The sequence below is a fragment of the Falco biarmicus genome, chromosome Z, assembly GCF_023638135.1.
Source record: "Falco biarmicus isolate bFalBia1 chromosome Z, bFalBia1.pri, whole genome shotgun sequence".
Lineage (NCBI taxonomy): Eukaryota > Metazoa > Chordata > Aves > Falconiformes > Falconidae > Falco > Falco biarmicus.
The window spans coordinates 30,385,485-30,408,620 of record NC_079311.1 but is presented as its reverse complement, the minus strand read 5'-3'; the positions used below and the strand labels follow the sequence as shown (position 1 = coordinate 30,408,620).

Sequence of the window (23,136 nt, the reverse complement as noted above, 5' to 3'; positions counted from 1 at the left end):
AGTGTTCTCTCAAGGAGGACTGACATGAACCAGCACTGAGCAGACTTCTAACACCACAGGATCACAGAACCACTTGAGTGGGAAGGGACATTAAGAGCTTTCTAGTCCAACCTCTGCTGAAAGCAGGTCTGATGCATCCTCTTTCAAGCATATTTGCTGAATTTCAGTTTCTAGCCAGAGAAACTTCAAAATATCTCCATTCTTGTCTCCTTCCCTCACATGATGTTCTAATTTCATTCCCCCCTCCTTTTTGCTTGCTGCAGAGTCTGCTCTTCTATCATAGGGATGCTATCCCAGGTGCCCTGGTGACTGAGTTAATTTCAAAGACAGTCACTCCACCAGCTGCTGCTTCAAAGGCTAACAGCTGTGGCTGAAGATAGGAGCAGAAGAGAGCCATCTTCTAAGCCTGTGTCAGCCCTTTGTCATTCCACACATACCACAGGACAGATGAGCACTGGGGGACACAGCTGGTTCTTAGTCAGGGAGGCAAGTTCATCCTATTCACATACCAGTGAGTGGGCTTTACCTTCAAGCCTTAGCTCTCTCTTCTGTGAAAAGCAGTAAAGACCTTCCCATTCTTTGGAAAATATCTGGGTTCTGGAGAAGTAAGGCCCCTTGTTGTTACTGAAGAGGTGTTCCAGTGCATGCGGGAGGGATGGGGAGGGTACCATCTCCATGGCTGTCAAGAAATTTAGCTGCTTTCTAAGCAAATGATTAATTTTGCAGCAACTTATCAAATTAGAAGAAGAACAGTGGCTACTCAGCCCCAGGAGGATGGAGAGCCTTCAGACATTGTAATTATAGAGTAGCACAAGCTTCCCTAAAATGCAAACGAAAATGTATGTGTCTCTGTGAGCTAATGAGCCCCTAAGCCTCACTTCCAACTAGCAGCTGCTTATCACCATTTCAAATCACCATTTTGCCATGCAAAAGAACCCAGAAGCACAGCTGTATCTGAAGCAATATTGGAGACAGAGAATTGGATGCAAAGAAAGATGGGATGTGACCTACAAGAGTGGCTGGAAAAATTTGTGACTGCACACTCTTCAAATGGACCAAACACCAAATGTTTGAAATGAGAGGCAAACAGGGCTTTCTGCTGCGAAGAATAAATGTCAGTGGCTGCAAGAACCAAGGCTTAAAGACTGTCTTATAAAGGAAGGTAGCAACTGATGACTGTAGCCTGGATCTCCTCACAAGTCTCAACGCATCATGGTTTTTACTGATATCCTTGCCAGCTGTTAATAATTCTGTATCCATGTTCAGTTTTCTGCCATGCATAGATCTCAATCTACACCAAGACAACAAGGAGAGTGCAGCTATAAAAGCTGGGCAAGTTTTAGTTTCCTCATTGTGTACAGAAAAGGATAGACCCCCAACCTAGCAAAGGAGTTACACATAGCTTAAATTTTAGTCCATATTTTTTATCTTACTGATGGCAAGGGTGAATTTTTGAAATGCTTTTTTCAGCTAGGGACTTGGATAGTTTCTGACAGACCATAATTTAAAGTATCTCCAGATTAAAGCCACGAATCATCAGCCAGGATCACAGGAATCCCACTGATCTTCATCTTCTTGTGCTAAACATCCCAACTACTTTGTTTACAGAGAAAGTCATGCCTTGAGTTAAAGTTTACACTGTTAAGGCAAGAACCAACACAACTGCTAAAAGCAGATGCTTTTTTTTCCCCCTTTTAAGTCTGTGGCAAGGCTGACAGACAGTGACTTAGAGAGAAGGAGGGAGCTGGGGAACAGGTAGCAGCATCAAAATAGCTGTTTGAAGTGTCATTTTTTTGCTTAGAGCCAAAAACAAAGCTCCAGCTTCATACACAATGAAAAAAAGAGAAGACCACTAACAGAGAACAATTTGAATGCTCTTGTGGTAAGCCTTTGTTGAGTGCCATGCCTCAGCTATGACTGCCACCACAAACAGGACAATCTGATTAATCCTTGAGTCAATTCCATTCTGTTTCTTTCTTTTGCAAACACCAACAACAAATTTCCAGTTATCCAATTTTAAAAGAACAAAACAGGTTCACTTGTTTTGTGAACTCAGTGCACGTTCTCCAGTACAGAAAGAATTCTTCTCCCATTGCCATGTAGGCAGCCTACACACAAGGAGACACTACGTTGGCCACAACTGCTGCGAAATCACACCTCCTCCCAATAGCTGGCATGGAAAAAAAATAAAAGAAGAAATAATAAAAAGAGAGATTAAGTGCCAAAGCTGCTAGAATAGAGCTCAAACATGGTCCCAAGTCATCACACACCAAAGATTGCTGTGGGTTTAGATGCTTTTGCAGAATGGAAGACAGAATTAATAAGGGCTGCCTGCCTTTTTAGACTCAGAACTTGAAGTGCTGTTAGACTGGTGGGCATAACCAAAATGAGTGTAACTTACATTTATGTCAGTTACTCCTGTTCAAAGAAAGTGCAACTGTGATGGATAGTAAGAGGGACAGCACATCTTATTCACAGCAGCTTCAGGCAACTTTTCAAGGGACCTACTCCCAATGCAAGCCACTGTACTCTTTTTTTCAGCTCCTATAAACCATACTTCTTTTTTTGGCAACACGGCATCTCAGCTACTTTCCCCTGTATCCTCACCTCCTATGTTCATAATGTTGCCCCTGCATAAGATCAGCCCCTTGTTGATTCTGACAAGGGTTCTGAATTTGTGTCAGAAGTGCAACTGATAATCCAGTTGGGAAGGACAAAGCAAAACCAAAACTATCACCATGGTTGCTCCCACAGCCGAGCTACAGGAACATCAACCCTGCTTACCTTGCCAGATAACTTGCCTTTGCATGCACAGAGCTGAAAGAACCAAAAGAAGTCCACCATATGACATCACATTTGCATTCCTCCCCAGCGCGGAGTTCCTAGCTGTGCTGCACTGTCTCCTTGTGTGGCTGCACTCTCAATGGGAAGGTGTAAGTACCCAGAAAGAGCAGTGGGGATAATGAAACCATAGACAGACTCATAGGAAACATATCCTTGAATTGCATTCAGTTTAACAGCTTCATTTCTAACTCCATTGTGTCATGGAGCAGGAATTCTGCTGCATCTCAGTGCTTTTATCACTGGTTTGCAGAATGATGTGGCTTTGGAAGACAATCCTCACAAAAGTCTATTCACAAAGAGTGCATTTGTGTGGTATCTGATTTGTCTGGTATCTGGCCAACATTCTGAAGACCTCCTCCCAACTTTGGAAGTGAAAACTATGTGAGACATCTTTTCCTCCCACTTCACCTACCTCAGCTTAAGATGTCTCCACTGCAGAAACGTTGTGTACTGTCTCAGAACAAAAACTCTCCTGCTTGTTGCTGTAATTTATCCAGGTGACTAGCATGTATGCAGCACTGAAAAAGTTACAAGGAACCACAGCACATAGAAATTACTCGTGCTGGTTATGTCTTCCTTTCTATGAAAATACAAAGCAATGTCCCTGAAATAAGTGAAACCACATTCATGCTGCCTCTTGCATACTGAATTAAGGCTCAGATGCCTCCTGCTTTAAATGCTACACTTTATGAACACAGCAATCCTTTGAGAGGACTGCATTACTCATAGAAGGCTTTAGTTTGCTCAAGAAAAGAAGACCAACATCCACCAAACCAGACTGAAGAGCAGACAAAGAGAGGTAATAGCAACAGTGCTAACATGCAATAACCTTTTCCTTGCACCTATAAAGGATGCAATACATTAGAATACATAACACAAGTAACAGCTTGGTTGATTGGCTTGAGTGTAACACTGATCACACACCTTATTGATGCTTTGCCAGCATTATTATCTAAATTCTAGAAGATTAGGGGCATGTCTTAGTTCCAGGATACTTACAGCTCCAAGGCTGCAAATAATACATGACCCGTCAGACTCCATACTGTACCAGCAGAATACCTCTTTGCCTCTCTTAACACCTTCTCTAGTCTCACAGCACCTCTCCTTGTTCCATTTGTTTACCAAGGGGCAAGCAAAGAAATAAAAAGAGTAAATTGTTGCAAAGAAGCTATGAAGTTGACTGCTGGTTAGCAGACATGAAAGCAAGGACGGACTTTCTTCTTTTTGCAAACATTTCAAGCCAATGTAAATTGGGTCTATAGCTGTGACCATGCCTTCTCCCAGGAAGGTATCCCTAATGGGATCCATCTCAGCTAATATGGGCATCCAGCAGATATGGTAAAGGAACATTGCCTGTGTTCTCTCCATTCTTCTAAATAGAAGCCAGTGCCTCTGGAAGGTCCCTTAGAAGGTCAGTTAATGTTGCTTCTTTGAAGGGGCCTCAGAATCTGCTGGTTAGCTGCGTTAATTGTATTCATCCGTACATTTGCAGAAGCAGTGAAAATGCCCCTGAAGCCCACTTGTATTGCTTTGTTTAGTCTGGAAGCTGATGCACAATTGATTTACTGTCAGGTTGGAAGGATGCGCTGCTGTGAGAGTGTTCTGCAAGGTCTATCGCTCATTTTAATCAATTGCTTGAATGACAACACGGACACCTATCTCATTTTTGCTGTAGTGTAAGTGTAAACTGGATAATGTAAGGAAGTAAGAGATGCACAGCTTGTTAGGAGACAGAATACTTTGCATTACCAGGGGAAAAAACAGGACAGGTTTCACGCACATTAGCTTTTCTGCAGCTCTTTATCTAGATGATGGCAAGCTAAAAGGGGCTGCTACACAGAATAAAATTAACATTACAAGTGCTCTCAAATATTGGCATGCAACAGATGCTTGGAGTGCAAAACCGAAGTTGTCTACCAAAAGAGGAATATTCAAGTGCACAAGCACAAGTACACTTCCCGCAAGGGAGTGAGGACTCACCAGCAGTTCTGCTGAAAAAGAGACAACAGAGATCTAAACTACTGTCACAGTTAAGGCATGGAAGACACTAGAAAAATGAGACTAGGTTTTGTCCTGCCTCTATAATTATTACAAGATCAGGATGAGATGGAAATCAATGCAATGTGCCAGGGAATAGCTCATATTGCAGAGTAAAGAGAAGAGCTACTAAATACAGCTCTCTCATTCTGACATAGTGTAAATGTATCGGGCAGCAAATAGTCCCAATGTTCCAAGTGATTGTGTTCTGCTGAAAATGTTTAAATGACCTTCACCCCGTTCCTTTTATTGGTGTTCAGCATATATGCCAATGCTGTGTTTCATCCTTCTCTAGCAAAGAACTACCACAGATCCTGTTAAAGACTTCATTATCACTTTTTGGACCAGAGAAAGAACACATGCTTACTCATAGGAAGAATTTGTAGTATCTTCCTCGGAGGTGCTGAGATCTGCTTGAGGAAAGCACATTTTTTAAGTGTTAAATAATGAAACAGGCTCTAATTAAAATTATTTGTGTTACCTTCCATTGTCAAGCTGGTGTATCCATTTCAACGCTGTGATGAGCTCAGTGCTTCAGCTGGAATGTTACACAGATGAGTCTGTCACAATTATGCTGAAGTTTAGATAACAATGGAGAGCTTTTCATGACAAATATATTCTTCCGCCAAAACCAGTTCAACACTCTGCATCCTTCAATGTCATGGTGGCTGACCAGTTTGCAACACATCGCTGTGTATCTGTGCTTGTGCTTATCTGTCTGATACAGATGCGCAGCAGTGAAACCACAGACCATTGTTTTTCACATGGACCATCACAGCTGAAGTCCAGCCTATTTCTGCCACAACACTGCACTGGAAAACTAAAGGTAATGCCCCAAAAAGCAGCAACAGCACCGCTGCCTGTCCAGCTGGTTTCGTCTCACACATTTGTGGCTACAGAAACAGTCTTGGAAGAAATGCGTATTGGGTTCAGGCATACACTCTGCACTCATCAAATGACTAAATATAACTATGCTGATACACATAAAGGTCAGTGTAGTTATAAGCCAGACTGAGATTGCTAAAACCCAAAGGTCTGCTGACAGTAGACAGTGTTGAGAAAATGTCTGAAAATTATCTGCCATTTGGGACCAGAAGTCAGTGACATGCCAGGAACGAGAGCTAGTGGAGAAGTAGCTGTGCTTCTGATAGCAGGCTAAGGCGATGGTGGACAGGGAGAAGAAAGCTCTCTGCTCGGAGTTTCTGTTCCCCAGTGTCCCTCAGGAGCCCCAGAATACGCTGTGAAACTGATAGGACTTCCCATATTGCCTTGAAAAATTATGTAATCCAACAGGCCAGAAAGGGAGAAAAATCCCTGGATAGGCAATTCTGCCTCATTTATCAAACTGGCATGTGCTCATGACCACAAAGTCAGCCAAAAGTCAGCCAGGTCTCCAAGTGGCTGATTACAAGTTGTCCTTGAGCAGCTAAGGCTGCAAGGGTAGGGCAGCTTCTCCAAGGAGAACACAAATTATGCCAGTACTCCTCTCTCCTCCCACTGCCCCAGAGGGTGCGTCTTGGCTTGTTTTTGAGGGCATGGAAGTGGATGTGAATGAGAGAAAAAAAACCCAAACAAATCCTGATCTGTCCAACGCAACTAATTTCTTATTTTTTAAAGAGCAGTTACTGTCAGTTTTAATACATGTCTTAATAAACACTGACTCTTGAGCTGGCTCCCTTATAAAGGCTTTGTAGTTAAGAGGAATAGGAATATGACCTAGTTAATATGAATGCGCTGTTGAGTGTTCTACATTTCGTAGAATTATAGAATCATAGAATCATTTAGGTTGGAAAAGACCTTCGGAAAACACCAAGTCCAACCATTAACCCAGGACTGCCAAGTCCATTACTACACCATGTCCCTGAGCACCACATCTAACATGTTTTTTAAACACCTCCAGGGATGGTGATTCAACCACCTCCCTGGGCAGCCTGTTCCAATGCTTCACCACCCTTTCAGTGAAGAAAGTTTTCCTAATATCCAATTGAAACCTCCCCTGGCATAACTTGAGGCTGTTTCCTCTTGGCCTGTCACTTGGTTTCTGGGAGAAGAGACCTAACCCCACCTGCCTGCAGCTTCTTGTCAGGCAGTTGTAGAGAGTAATAAGGTCCCCACTGATTCTCTTTTTCTCCAGAATAAACAACCCCAGTTCCCTCAGATGTTCCTCATCAGATTTGTGCTCCAGACCCTTCACGAGTTTTGTTACCCTCTCTGGACATGCTCCAGCACCTCTACATCCCTCTTGAAGTGAGGGGCTCAAAACTGACCATGGTATTCAAGGTGTCACCTCACCAGTGCTGAGTACAGGGGGATAATCACTTCCCTAGTCCTGCTGGCCACACCATTTCTGATACAAGCCAGGATGCTGTTGGCCTTCTTGGCCACCTGGGCACACTGCTGGCTCACATTCAGCTGGCTGTCAACCAGCACCCCCAGGCCCTTTCCCACCAGGCAGCTTTCCAGCCACTCCACCCCAAGCCTGTAGTGCTGTGTGGGGTTGGTGTGACCCAAGTGCAGGGCCCAGCACTTCTCCTTGTTGAACCTCATACAATTGGCCTTGGCCCATCGATCCAGCCTGTTCAGATCCCTCTTGCAGAGCCTTCCTGCCCTCCAGCAGATCAACACTCGTGCTCAACTTGATGTCATCTGCAAACTGACTGAGAGTGCACTCAATCCCCTCATCCAGATTGTCAATAAAGGTATTAAGCAGGACTGTCCCCAATACTGAACCCTGGGGAACACCACTTGTGACCAGCTGACAGCTGGATGTAACAGCATTTACCAGCACTCTTTGTGCTTAGCTGTCCAGCCAGCTTTTAACCCAGTCTAGACTACACCCATCCAAGCTGCGAGCAGCCATGTTTCAAGCCAGTTACCTCTTACAAATTTCTTTGTTTGTTTCTAATTAAAAGGTTAGCAAACACAGTGAGTATTTGCCAGAACACAAGGAACTTCCAAGTTTCTCTGAATCCTGAACTGGATTTAACTACTCAGAGACTGTCACAGATATAATCACGGCTTGTACCAGGGAATCCTGGTACAAACTTGAACGTGGAATGATAATAATGGGGAATGGTGGATAACTGGAGTTGTTCTCCTACTGTTCTTATATAATCAATGCTGTCAAGGAAGGATTCCTTCTTGCTTATATTCAATGCCCTGTACAATGGCACCCTGCAACTGTGTGTACACACTAGTGCAGGGGTCCTCACACTTTTTAACCAGGGGGCTGGCGTGGATGCAGTGGCAGGCAGCCATCTGTGGCTGCTTCGTTTCCCCCCCAACCCCCGGCGGGGCGGGCAGGGGGGTCTGTAAATACCGGAGGCTGGATTGAGGACCCTGGGGGGCCGTATCCAGCCCGCAGGCTGTAGTTTGAGGACCCCTGCACTAGCGGGAGGTACATAGAGGTCACCTTCTCAGAAAGGCTAGCAGTTTAGCAAAGCCAGCCTGGTGTTTTTTCTGTGTGGCAATGAACATATCTAACAGATGGAGAGGGAGAGGAAATGTACTCTTAGCACAGAGTGGTGCTTCAAAGGGTGCAATGGGCCTTCTGGAAGGAGATATCTGCTGGAACTGAGATTGTGAGCAGGCTCCATCAGCTGTGGTCCATGGTGCAGTACACCTAGAGGCAGTACAGGGTACCCTGTCAACATATGAATAAGGTCCTGTGCTTACCACTGGAAGCTCCAAAGCTTGCCCCATGCATGAAGGAGCTAATTCTCTCCCCATCCTAGGTGAGGATGCAATTTCTGCCAAAGATCACCACGCTTTCTCATTCAAGCCAAGGCCAGGTCTTTCTGGGGGAGAACTGCATATACATTGCCCCAGTGCAAATTGTTAAATTCTGTTGTGAGTCCAGTTTGTCACCAAATTACCATGCCATCACTAGCAGAGAGAACAAAAGCTCACTGGACTAAAGTCTCTGATAGATTAACCCCTAGGTGTATGCTTCACTAGCAGTTCACACCAGCTCTTTCAGCACCACCATGAGGATATTAGCTCTGTAATCCAGAATGATGAGCTATGTAAATTCACAGGGTATCGTTTATGTTTTCTTCATCTTCACTGCTGGGCCCAAGAAGCACCTGGCTTTAAATAATGGCAAGTGCCAGAATCTAGGCAGATGGTTGCACTGAAGAAGAAAGGCAAGAGTTTTATTGATGGGTAGCTGGAGTGCAGAGCCCTCGAACAAGATTTGCTGTTCCATTTTCACCTTTTCATTTTTGTCCTGGTAAGATGTCACCAGGAAGAATAGACCCCAGCATTTCTATGAAACACTGACAGCAGCTCTGGCCATACCAAATAGCATTAGCAAAGTGTCATTAGATTTATGATGTTACCCTGTATCAGCTGCACCATTAAAAAATGTAGGCTCCTAAGGAGTATATGAGAAAGGGATCCCCAACAGTGCCATACAGGTAGACAGGGGTGATTTACTGCTCTGTGCAGGGTGATAACATGGGTGTGAATCATCAGATGCCTTGACAAAGCAGCTAGATGGGAGCTTGCATGACAAGGAATACAGGTAAGAAAGAATTATCAGGGCAGAGGCCTGCCTGTCTTTCTCACATGGACTATGTATAGCATTCCTGACCCTGTGGGACTGACTAAACAAACAGGTCCTCTCTGTGCCTCCGCGGGGCACTGCAGCAGTCCTGGACTAGCCGAAAGGATACAAAGGATGCCAATGAGATCCTTCTGCTAGGCACCGCATACCGGATGAGGAATACCACATATCTGTTCCTGATGGATACATCTCCAACCAATGGTTCCTAAGCTCTCCTGTTAAGTGGTTTCAGACCCCTGTTAAGATTGAAGTAAAACAAAGAGAAATAACATCCTGACAGGAGGGTTCATGAACTGAGTGAAAAACCAAGACTGTAAGATAGCCCAGTGTCCATATCTGTGTATGCTAGCTATTGAGACAGAACAGAAAATTAACCATGAAAGTCAATATAAAAGCACAGCATGGAGGAGATATGGAAAAGCATCTGAAATCATATGCAAGTGTGTCTTATATGCTTTCAAATTTCAGATGGCACTCAGACTACTTGAAATCAAGTATGGCCTTTCCCCTTGATGTCAGTCACATTTAAGGCCTTCTAGGGCCTTCAAAGCCCTCGAATTACACAACTGGCCTTTATCTTCTGTGGTATCTTGGTATCTCTGAATAATCCTTCCCAATGGAGAAAAAATTCCCTACAAAGGTGAATAGCACTTCCTTCTTACAAACTGTTTGAAATTATTAGAGTGTGAACTCCAAGCTGCACTTGGAGCAAATCTGGCTCATGTCATAACAGATAAGCTCAGCGATCAGCCTCGTATAGTGTCCCCCTGAACATCTGCATACTGCTTCCTTACCAACCCACTCCTCCCCAATACCAGGAATTTCAGCACAAATACAGGAACAAGAATTTTCCCAGACACTTCTCCCTGAGCTCTCCCCTGATCCCCGAGGAACTTCTTTAAGCCCTGAAGTATCAAAGGCAGATTTTGGCACAGAGGGATACTTCTTTCATGTGTTGCTGAAACCAAATGTATCTCCAGGCTGGTAAGGAGACCATCTGCCTCACACTGTACAGAACAGACCTCGCAGCTCTGAGACACCTTCCGGAGACCGAAGCAGTAAGTGAGCAGCAAGACTATGCACTCCAGCTGAACCTGGGTGATGGGATTTTCAGAGGAGGAATGGGTATGCCTGCTCTCTCCTGCCATCAGGAAATATATTTACAGCATCAGCTTTCCACAGTGTCAGAGACAGGAACAAGAGCAGAATGCCAGCTGCTTTTTTACCTGGTGAAGTTGTCACACTTGAATGTGCAGATGGCAACAGTGTGAGGGCATGCTGCTCAGCTGCAGATGATGTGGTAATACAGCAAGAAGCCATGCTATACATCAAGTCCAAAGAGACAGAAGGTACTTCTCCTACCACTTGGAGTCCATGCATAAATCTAGTGCTAGGTTCCATCCACAGCTTCATCCCTGCTGCAGATATCTACCTAGAGACATCTACCTAGGAGTGTAATTTGAATGTACATATCTTCAGGGATTAAGACCTCTTATTGGATCCTTTCCCTCCCTGAACTTCATGGGAAGAGGAATTTTATTTTCCAGGTTGTCCTGTGCTGAACAGACTTGGTTTTGTTCTGTTTTCTGAGCTTTAATTAAAAGAAGAAAATAGATGAGGAAACAAATATGACACTGAGCCAATGCTACCTGGCTGTCATGTCCTTAACCTAAAGGATAACTTGGTTACCAATGACTGCATAGGATGGGTTGTTTTCAGCTGGAGTTTGGTCACCTGCTTTGCAAACTCTACCTGGATGACTTATTTGCCCTCCTGATGTCTCTGACGATTTATTAGAGAATCTGCAGGTGCATTAAAATTATAAATAATGTACAAGTGTCAATGTGTTTTATGTATTCACATAAAAAAACCCAAACACATTGTTAATTAACATGCTGTTAATGCATTTCCTGACTTTGGGCTTATTTTGGATTTAAAGCTTATTTCAAATCTTTTATAAATTGGATCATAACCTTTTCTTCTTACCATGAAATACATAACTTTTCATTGAATCACTTTTGCATTCCCTACTACCAGCCAAGGCTATTGCGAGATGACTGTCACCCAAAAGCTACTAAAACTAATGCTTGTCACTTAATCCCAGCTATAATTTCCAGCTAACCAACAAGGCAAAACAAAGAATTACTTTATCAACCCCAGCCTCTTTACAGCTGCTTTATTCCCAACTATAACACAACCAGTTATAATTGAGTTGCAGTTTAATCAACTAAGTGGGCCACCCCGTGAGGAAAAAGGAAAAAAAAAAAAGAAAAAAGAAAAAAGAGTAAAAAGCAGAGAGAATCTAGGTCACTCTGTTCTTAAGACAACAAAATAGATAATTGCTTCACTCCAAAGCATCCACACTGCACTTGGGATATGATTGAGATCTTATGTAACTAATATCATCTCTGGCTTAGTCAGCCCCTCCCTAATTATGTGCCACAAATGCCTCTTCCATGCACATCCAGCACTGGAGATGTTAGATCTAACCCACCATTTTCAGACTGTGTGGAAACAGGAAATACCCCAACCCATGAGGTTGAGGAGATTTTTGTAAGTTTTTAAAAAGAAGGGGAAGAAAACCCCTGTGATTATTTTACTTGCAGCTGCAAGAAATTAGTAGAACTGCTACTGTAGAGTGACAGATCTCTGTCAAAACTGACATGTTTAGAACAGTTGAAACTTGTAAATTACATTATGCTGTATCAGAACAGTGCCTGTGAGGGCTCATGGCCCTGTTGTGCAAAATCAAGCCTCAGGTTTCACTGACCGTTCAGAGTTTGCCTCTTGTCAATTGCAGTCTTTCAATTAGGACTACTTTTTTAAGCACATAAAAAGGACCTAGTCTTCTACAGTACAAAGCACAATACACATTAAATCGAGTCCTAAATAAATATCAGGCAGATAACCATGTAAGAACTAGCAATAAGACAGCATGTCTATTAGTTGAAACAAAAAATAATTGGTATTCTTAACACAGAGTGGGCAATTCACGGTAGCTAGCTGGAGGTAAAACAACATTGAAGCTGACATATCCTGCATTTATCCCAGAGAGGGGATTCAAGATGTGAAGCAGAGTTACAGCTGTAGCGCTTTGCCTTCACTTTAGCTGCTGTGGAAGCAGAACATTCTTGTCTGTGGTGGTGATCGAGAGGATGCATTTTACCCATCTATTTTAAGCAACTCTTACAGCAGCTGCCAGCATAGCAGGAGCACATGTGCACTGTCTTGGAGCAGGGGAACTGAAGTCCAGGCAGAAGCAGTACCACCTGAGAAGTTTTACTAGGTAGCAGTTAAAAGGCAAAACCAAAAGTCCCAATTGAATGTCTTAGCCAGGAGGCAAGTCATTGTCTCCATTAATGGAGAACTCGAGCCACATGACCAGAAAAGGGAGCACCTTGACATGGTATTCAGAGAGATATGAATTGCACTGGGATGTCTGTCTGGCAGAGTGCTCGCTGGCAATACAAGAAGATGTACAGTCAGCAGACAGGGATGGCCGATTCGTCTTCTCTTCCAGAAGCCAATATCTTGCTATGGCAGTGATCTGGTGTCCTACCATCTGCGTGTGTGCCCTTGCAGAAGGTTTTGTTTGGGTAGGCACTCCTGAAGTAATCAGGTAGTTTTAAGGAGACTTGGGTGGAAAGTTAACAGCCATGGGGGCAGAGCCTCTTAATGCTACAGGGGACATTTAAGCCCAAGGGATTCATACATCTACATATATGAATATAAAACATGTCTTTTTTCCTCAGTACTAAGATAGCATAAGGCACCTTCTTAAAGTGCCTTCCTAGGCAGAGATTTAAGCCACATCAAAATGTGAGCCTAAGTCCAGGATATTGCCAGGGTAGAAAGCAGGAGCATAAACTGAGTCTAGTAATCTGCCATCACAAATAAGACAGTAAATATTGGTATTGAAGAAGATAACAGCAATAGCTTGTTCTCAGACAACTGTTCAAAACTGGGAGAAAATTCCAGGGAAACACCTAATTCTGAAATCATTTATTTCTCAACTGTAGCATAAAACAAACAAATGAACAAATGTATTGAAAACAACTGCTTCCATCTGAACTGCAGGTCAAAGTCAGCATGGAGGGAATTTCAAGTTATGCAAAACTCAAAACCTCTGCCCGTGTTTAAACACCACAGGTAGAAAAATATCCACTGTAGCTGTGAGCTTGCTTTACTCAGAAGCAACCTGGTCAGCTAGTCTAGAAATTACTTTGCAAATCCACAAAGTCCTTTGAAATAAAATCACTTTCAATCTTATAGTTGATTTCAGATCATCCTTGAGGCAGTGAGATAATACAGCTGGTAGACCTCTCCTCCTCTCATACAGACATGAAAGGGCTAAAAAGTTTTCAGAAAAGGGAAAATTAACTACAGCTGTTTCAGCCTCACCCAGAGGGGCACGCTGCTAGTTCCCACTGAGCTGGGCCAGACCCCTGGGCATGTTGTAACACATATTGTAACAAACAAGCTAAGCCTCTTTTAAAGATGATTTTGTTATTATGGACAGTCTCACAAGTGCAGAGCCAAAGATGTCTGCTTTCTATAGAGGCACTCAGAACAGAAATTTCCTGACTCTCTGGCTCTATCTCTCTGGGCATGCACAATTACACTGATACATTATTTGAAACCGACCTGAGACTCAGCTTCCATTTCTCCCAGCTTCCCCCAACAGCAGGCTGCCCCAGCACTTCTCTTCTTCTAGCCAGAAACACTTGTAATTCCTGGCTTGAGTATGCTCATGACCAATTTATTCATATTATTCTTTTACCAATATTGTCCTTCACTTTAAGTAGCTCATCCTTCACTGAAGTGTTTACCTCTCTCATGTATTTAGAGAAAGCAGTTGTGTCCCTTCTTAACCTTTTTCCTCATGATTTTAATGCATCTCCATGTAATTATAAATTTACTTTTTCATGCTCTTTTTAATCTGTCACTGTGCAGCTTGGCTGACATGGAACAGGAACTGCTGATATTTAATTTAGATTGTGCACTGAGAAAAACACCAAGGAGAAAGTTGCAATTGTCACAAGAAAAGTGTTCTAAATATACAGAATGAAAAAATATTAAAAAGACTGTCTATTTCTAACAGGGACTGAGGTTTTTCTAAACACTCTCCAAAGTTTTATTCCCAGCTAAAACTGTGCACAGGAGGAGCTATGTTGATATGCTGGCAGTTACCAAAACCTCTGAATATTTTCTCATTCTCCTCATTTTTTTTGTTTGGGTTTTTTAAATAAAAAGACTTTCATTTAATGAAAAAATACATCTGAAGGAAACCGCAAAGAGAAATTGGTTCATTCACAAAGAACAAAACATTTCACTCGGTAAGAGCCATACATCGATTCAAGGAAGAGTGGCATGCATCCACTTAACCACAGCATAAATTAGATGGCTGTCACAGATTAAAAATACATCTGTTTTGATATGATGTCTTAGTCTCATGCAGTCTTTCAGGTTTGTGATGAGTCTTTCTCTACTTGGTTGCTGAGAAAAGGCAAACTGTGTATTTAAAAGCTTTTCATGAAAAAAAACATGTTTTAGTAAAACCTTTACAAAACCCTCTTGCAAATTAAAATTTTAATTAATACTTGCATTTTCAAGGAATTTAATGCACACGTACACTTAAGACAGGCACTGGAACAGGGACAAACCAGGCAGTCCCACACAGTTTCTGCCCCTTCACTGGGCATGCAGAGTCTTACACTGCATGCAATAACATGGTGGGAGGAAGGCAAAATGAACAAGAAAGTTTCATTGCCAATATTAAGTCAAGTACAAACATTCAAGTCCATTACGTGCACAAGTTCAACTCTGGCAAGCTGCTGAAAGCAGAACAAGGAGTGACAGAAGGCAAAAGGAATGCTATTCCCTTCCCATGAAAAGAAGGGCAGTGCTCAGATGCCTGTGAGTCATATGCAACTGTGTCCTGCTCTTGGGGTAATGGAGCCACATACTGCTTCCTCTGCAAAGGGAACTGGGAGAGACACCAGAGAGCAACTCACCTTCCCAAGCATGCCCAAGGTTCTCCCACAGACAAGGCCAGCAGCTGAGATTATTTCCCAGTTACCTTAAACCAAAGGTTCAAACTTCTTTTCTGCTGGTCAGCTTTGCCTGTGCTTACCAGGAAAAAGGAAGAGGTGGATCCAGGGACACAGAACCATGGCACTCCAGCTGTCTGCCAGCCTAAGCATTGGCACACATATCTTTGCCATCCCTTTTCCTTTAATTGTTGTCTGCCTCCCTCTTCATTGCTCCTATTCTCTACAGAGACAAAGAGTTATCAAAACAGCTGCACCATTCCAGACTTAGGGTTTTTTATTTCTTTCCTTATTTTCTACAGAAGATAATTCACAGCTCTTTGAATCCTGAATTTCTGTTTGTGTTGCACATTTGACATTCCTTCAAGGTCACTATCACTGCAAATAAGCCACAAGACTCAAATCATCCTGCAAAACCGTAAGTAGCTGCTAAGCAGCTTCATTCCTGTAGGTAACGAGAAATTCAAATTGTAAAAAGATGCACATCAAAGTTAGTGATTAAATTTATTGTTTGTACTAATGCATTGCTGCAGTGACATCATCCACCCAATTTGAAATCAACTCATTTAAAACTGTATGTGTGTAAAAAAACTAATAAATTCTTGAATTGCAGACCATGATCAATTTGTCCCTAATAGAGAGACACAATTTGTTTGAAGTATTTTGTTTGCAATATGCACCATGATCTGTAGGAGTGTTAGGAAGATCACTAGTAACCTTTGCCATGTCTGTATCTGCAGCTGTTACCCTTTAGCAAACCACACTGACGATCTGCTCAGCAACCTGTAGAAATTCTCAGCAAAGCCTTACACCCTTTGAGACATGTCATCCAGCCACTAAAGCCAATCTGCAAGAAACAGAACTGCCTGTATCCAAGCTCTCACAATCAAGCTGTTGGGGGGAAAATAAGATGCCAACCAACATAGTTCTCAAAGCCATAACTTAGCAGATGCTTACAGTTCTGTGTAGCCTTGAGCGAGCACTTGATTTCAGCACATGCAATGACTATACAAAGGCAGTGCAGAGTTGCAAGTTCTCAAACAGGAGTACCCAAGGCTAAGGCAGAGTGTTCTCTGTCCCACCACTGAAAGAGGAGAGTCAGAGAACCTGGAAGAGCCACAGCATGCTACATCTCCAGCTATTGGAAGTGGGAGTATAAATCCTGCAGCTTTGAGGGACTAATATCCAATAGTCACCACTTTATGAACTATATCCATTTTCCAAGGGCCTGAAAAACAATGGATTCCCACCCTAGAAAATACTAGAACCTGTATCCGTCAGCCTCAGCACCAGCCTCTCTTTCCTTTGAGCACTATCATGTCAGGTTTGAAGAAGTGACCATGGTATTCAAGCAGAAGAGCATGCATTTTCATGCAGCTCTCTGACCTGAGACAAGCCAGTGGCCACACACTGGAGATCTGTCCCTTTCTTTATGCCAGCCTTTCCTGTTTACTAGCACTTCTTTTCCAGGCCTCTTCAACAATCTGGTGACCTTCAAAATCTGCTGGAGGATTTCTGTTCTCCATGCAGCTTCCAGAGAATTCATACTGCAATTTTCCATGCAAATATCTTCCTGCTGTTGGCCTTGGAGGTGCTCCAAAATGAGACAGTCATTCCTGTCCTCCACAAGGGCAGGGTGCCTCTCTTCCCTTAAGAATGGAGAACCTCTGCAGATATAAATTAGATCATTTGGAGCCCTGTACATTACTGCAGCACTAACAAACACAAGCAGTCCATTCACTCTCAACTTATCTCAGCAAGATTTCTAAACCCGTGTGGTCTGCACGTATTTGATTTCATAGCTTTATCTTCACTTCTGATCGAAGCACGAAGCTCTCCCATGTATACCAGCATTCAAATATACCTGCCTTCTTTCATGGCTGTCCTTTTGCCAGCACATGAGCGAGTGAATAGGTCTCCACAGCTAACAGCTGAACTACAGTCTGAACTTCCCTGTCTCTGAGGACCAACACAAAGGCAAACCAGCAGCTTACATTTTCAGAGTCTCATTTCACCAGGAAGGTCTGAATAAGTGTAATGCATAATGCACTAGTCTCCTGCCCAGCTCTAAATCCACTGCTGCAGGTAGTGTTTTCTGTCAACACAGGACAACAAAACTCAGCATTGAAAAATGCTATTTGTGCCAAAAGTATGTAGCTGGCAAGAAACCATAATTTTTCTCTACTCTACCCCCCTTGAGAACCAACTTCAATTATGAAAGACACAAAAAAAAAAGCCAGAAATACTCAGGTGTACAACAACAGATGTCAAAATGAAAAGTATGCAGAATTTCCTTTGAAGTGAACAAAGAATCAAAGAGAAGCATCTTTTGTTCTGTCATGAAGGAATCCTAGACAAACTCCTTAATGCATGTGAAACTTCCTTATTTCTTCCTCTCTCTCCTCTCCAAGAGGGAAAACTTCATGCTTATCCATGCCATTCTATTCCAAGCAGGCTCCTGGCAAGCAGATGCTCAGCAGGAGAAATCTTAGTTAAGCTCTTTGTGGCATACCTTTACAATCAGCAGGCTGAAGGTTGCTCATTTCCTCCAACAATACTAAATAAGCATACTGCTCTCAGCACCTGCTTACGAATAAGGCAAACATAAGTAAGATCCCAGCAGACACAAGTGAGAGTATTTGTAGGGTTCCAACAACAGGCCCAACAGAGGCAAACAAACATAAAATGAAGGTTTCTCAAGAAAGGCACAGGAAGAAAGGACCTGGCCAGTTTTCCTCCTTCTGGTTTGGATCATGGATGAAATAAATCAGCTGACCCTCAGTGTAGTTGTTTCACTGGTATCATCTCCACGATCAACAATTTGCTTCCTTGGAAGATATCTTGCTCCTTGGCTTTAATGGGAATTCCTGAAGAACAAACTAAGCACTATAGGCTTCCATTGGAACATCTGGCATCAAATAAATTAACAAGGAAAATCCAAGGCTGATATAGATTAATCAGCCTTGAACAGCTATAGAACCTATGTTAGTTTTGTTTTTCTGGAAGCACTAAGACACCTCCATGGGATTTTCCTTTCTATCCTTGTCTTGGCAACAGATATCAAGACTGCACTCAATCGAATTTCTTGAAGAAAATAGCTTTGCCAGCAGCATGCATTAGGAAAAAAAAAAAAAAAAAAAGGCCTATAAAACCATTCCTTGTGAAAAATGTATCCATCAGACACCAACACTACCTCTTCATCTTCAAAATGTCATTAAAATGCATATACTCAAAGCATGAGACAAGGAAAAAGGGATCCAGAAGAACATCAAGAACACAACCATACTACAAACAGGCTGCAGAATTCATCTTATACTCTTACTCAAAAATTTATAGAATAGAATAGCCTAGAATAGTATAGTTCAGTGGAAGGGACCTACAATGATCATCTAGTCCAACTGCCTGACCACTTCAGGGCTGAACAAAAGCTAAAGCCTGTTACTAAGGGCATTGTCCAAACACCTCAAATACTGACATGGGTGGCATAGGGTATCAACCACCTCTCTACAAAGCCTGTTTCAGTGTTTGACTGCCCCCCCAGTAAAGAAGTCTGAACCTCCCCTAATGAAGCTTTGAGCCATTCCCATGCATCCTGTCACTGGACCCCAGGGTGACGGGATCAGCACCTCCCTCTCCACTTCCCCCCCTCAGGCAGCTGTAGGGAGCAATGGGGTTACCCTCAGCCTCCTTCTCTCCAAACTAGACAAACCAAGTCCTTTGCTGCTCCTCACAGGGCATGCCTTTCAGCCCTTCCACCAGCTTTGTTGCCCTCCTCTGGACGCATTCAAGTACCTTAACATCCTTTTTAAATTGTGGGGCCCAGAACTGCACAACATATAGGCAGATGTTATCTGAGAACAAAGGTAGCTAGGCTCCCAAGATCTACCACATGCTACAGTGGGCTGGAGACCTCTGTCTCATCTCAGATTCTTAAGTCTTTGTGATTTGGAAGCACCTGACTGCAAAATGAAAGACCTTACGTGTCACAGGTTTCAAGGATTACAAGCTAAAGAGACCCCAGAAGTACACCAGTGCTATTTGTTGGCAGTGCAACTTGCTGTTCTGCATTACAGTTTCTGTACTGCTCCAGGACTTCACACATTAACATAACCAGAGGAGCACAGTCTAGCTGATGCATGAGGTCCCAGAACAGGAGAGAGGCTCAGCAGAGAACTGCAAATGTGAGAAACAAGAGGCTGAATTGGAGAAGGAAGAAGCAGAAAACACTGGTTATTTCACTGTCTGTTCCATCCTGGACAGGTCTGTATTTCCTCTAACTGCAATCAGTCTCACTGAATGCCCCAGGGAAAATCAAGGATGTAATCCTCACATCACAAGCAAGTAAAATGAAGCAAATGCAGCAGCAAAATACACACTCCGTAAGTCACACAGAAGGCCACTGCTAAGATGTTGTTAAACACTGGTACTGTTTCCATTCAGGCTTGTCTAGCATTCACACACACATCTTCACTAATGTAAGCTTAGCACAGGGGCTGCTTTTTCAGAGCTTACGGATAGTGACTTATATCCCGTTGTCTTCAGGAGGGTTTAAATCACTGCCTACCTTCAAGGACAAGGGGACTCCCTCTGGACTGTGTTTGTCGTATACCTCACTGAACCAAAGCTGCCAGTAAGGGACATTAAGTAGGCAGTCCCCCCCTGCTGACATATTCCAGATGGCAATCTGGTTGCATTTGCCTTCTGCCTACAGTATTTCAAGAATACTTATGAACAAAAACAAGTCTCCGCTGAATCTTGACAGATAAAGAAGTGAATGCCAAGCAGCAGTCCTCACTCTAAGCTGCTGTCAATACAACAGAAAATCATGCCTGTAATATAGCACAGTGATTAACTATCCAGAAACTCTAACATACCCTTCCTCCTGATGGGGTTTGCATTGTGCAATGAGTTCAAGGGGTAGCAGAAAGAAGAAATTTAGACAGTACCATTCATATGCATAATTATTGATTATTTATATATGATTATTTATATAATTATATATTATGATTATTTATGAAATTAATTACGTGATTTATCCACAGGCTGATACTAGGAAAAGTCACTATTTAAGGCAGGCATCCCAGCTAGACATTTCTTCTATGCATGGTAATAAAAGAAGCACATCAAAAGGGGCTTGCACAACACCATGTAGTACAGAATCAGAGCTATTGTGTGTTCTGTATATCCATAACTTCACAGCATTTTGGCCTGCACAATGCTAGTTTCTGCTGTAAGAAATCTGTCTCTTCAACCACATCATGATCCCACCTCAGACAAATCCCTTGCACCTTCCCATGGGCTTTCTCCTTCTCCTTTTCCATATGAAAATGGCTAAGACCCTTGGGCCCTCAAGTATCCCAGTAACAGGATGACAGCCAGCAGAACTTTTGTACCATTCAAAAAATCCCAAGCAGACAGCAGAATTAATTCAGAGGTGTTCTGAGAAAAGCCACATTAAACTAAAATAATGAAAACCACAAGAAAATCTCCCTGAAAGTAGGAATAATTTAAAAGCTTACTAGCAGATCACACCTTGCATCCTAGCCAAAGCAAGCCTGTCACCCACCAGAACTTTAATGCTTTACTCAGTTTGGGCATTTGCCTTTGGATGTCAGAACTGGCAGACAAAAAAAGGTTCTGGCTCCATAATTAAGGAAACAAACTGTAACCTTTAGTCCTTGGTTTGCTGCGCCAGTGTGGCCAGATGGCATGCTTGCATCAGCTTGAGCTTTAGCTCCAGTGGGAAACAAGTATCCAAAACCACCTTTACTTTCCATGTTATATTTGCTCTGAGATATCTTGTTTATCCTCTTTGAAACTATTTCTGATTTAAAAATAAGTCTCCATGAATTAACATTTCCTGGATTTTATCACTCTGCAGTGACTTCTTTATTGAGTAAGCGGGCAAGTTCCAGACACATTAAGTCATCTGGGAGAAGAGCTGGTGACCTGGGCAGCATCTTGATAGATATCACCAAAAGATGCTTCTTGAATTTGCCTTCTCATCAACTGCTGTTATAACGCAAACCCTGACCCTGGCATGCAACGTTATGTTAGAATGAAAGTCTGCCCGGAGTGAATGCTGTTAAGCATCAGCAGACAGTTTCCAACTCAGGTTAGTCACTAAGCTGCAAGAAAAGGCATGCATCTCAACTGTTACTCCTCTGCTGCAACCTTCCTCCCCCTGCCTCTAACTGCAGTCTCTAAGCAGTTATTTCCCTTTAGTGGATTCAGTGATCTCCAGCTGCAGTGGCTGTATTTCCAGTTTGCAGGTAAACTTTCTCATTTCTGTGCAAGCAACCTTATATCACTGTAGCAAACTGCAAAACCTGCTCTTCTCAAATCTATTTGTCCTTCAGAAGAGGCACTGAAGAGTAACACTACTACCATAAAGAATGTTAGCTTCTCACATAGTTATCTTCATATCTTGCTATTTTGTGCAATCAAATTAGACTCTTTCTTCTTTAGTTCAATCTTCCCATTCAGAACAGCCCAACTAAAACTTGGGTTGCTTTTTCTGTTCTTAACTGTGAGAATTTTTCTCCGTTGGTGAAAAAAAGAGACACACACACAAGAGTTCCTTTGCTTTCAGAGATGAAAATCACATTTCCATGCCATGGGAGGGAGTCCTGCAGTAAATGCTGAAGCCGCATAAGACACCAATAACACTATGCATGAAACATTCTTACATTCCCATGATTCTACAGTTTCATCAAAGGAAAATGAACACATAAGATAATAGTACAAAAGAGAATGAGCAGAACCACCTCACTGACTTCTTCTGATGACAACTATTCCAGTTCCCAATAGTAGGCAGCATTCAGTATAGTCTCAGTGACAGCCTTGTTTTGACTGAATGTTCAGGTCAAGCAGCCCAGAAAGGCAGCACAACTGTGGCAGAACGAACGAATCTCATTCCCAAATACTTTTGTACTGTTTTCAATTTCTCCCCCTCACACCACTGCCTTTTCTATTTGCCACCATTAAAACAATTCATCACACATGGAAGGAAATGTATTGAAACCATGTAAGAAGTTGCCATCATATCCTGGGGAGCGGGGGGAAGGATTCTTTATTACTGTTTCCCTGCATATTGCAGCAATATTCATATTAAAAATAACTCTCCAAATACCAGATACAAACATTTCTGCACTGGCTGGTTTTTAGTAAAGGTCGGGCCAGCATTTGGGGGAAGGATGAAAAGGGGGCTCATACACATACACAAAATGCTACTCTTTCTTTGTGTTTGCTCCAGCTAAACCTGTCTGCAGCCTTTGTAATACCTGCCTCAGTAGCATTGCAATAAGTAAAGCAAAGACCTGTGCACTGTACAGCAGGATGTGCAGCCAGCTGGTAGGGTGCAAGATTAGGTATAACCCAGGGCCTGCACACTTTGTGTGGGAGGTCTCTCCCCTGACACGGGGCTTTGGTCTCTGCTTGATGCTGCCCTCTCCCGCTCAGATTCTTCAAAACACTTGGTTCTGGGATCATGAGCCAGTGAACAGATGTGCTCTTCCATGTTCCCAAACAGCTCTTCCAGCTACAGACCCTACCAGAGCCTCATAGCAGTCCATGCCCTCTCTTGCCAGGTGCACAGGGGAGGGAGGGCTGCAAGACTCTTCACGTGCCAATCACACT

General features: G+C 42.9%; 1 protein-coding gene across 2 annotated transcripts in view; it reads right to left on the bottom strand.

The window, feature by feature from the left end:
* CPLX1 (complexin 1) overlaps positions 1–23,136 on the bottom strand; it is a 115,554-nt gene that overhangs the window by 91,161 nt on the left and 1,257 nt on the right. The window lies entirely within an intron of this gene.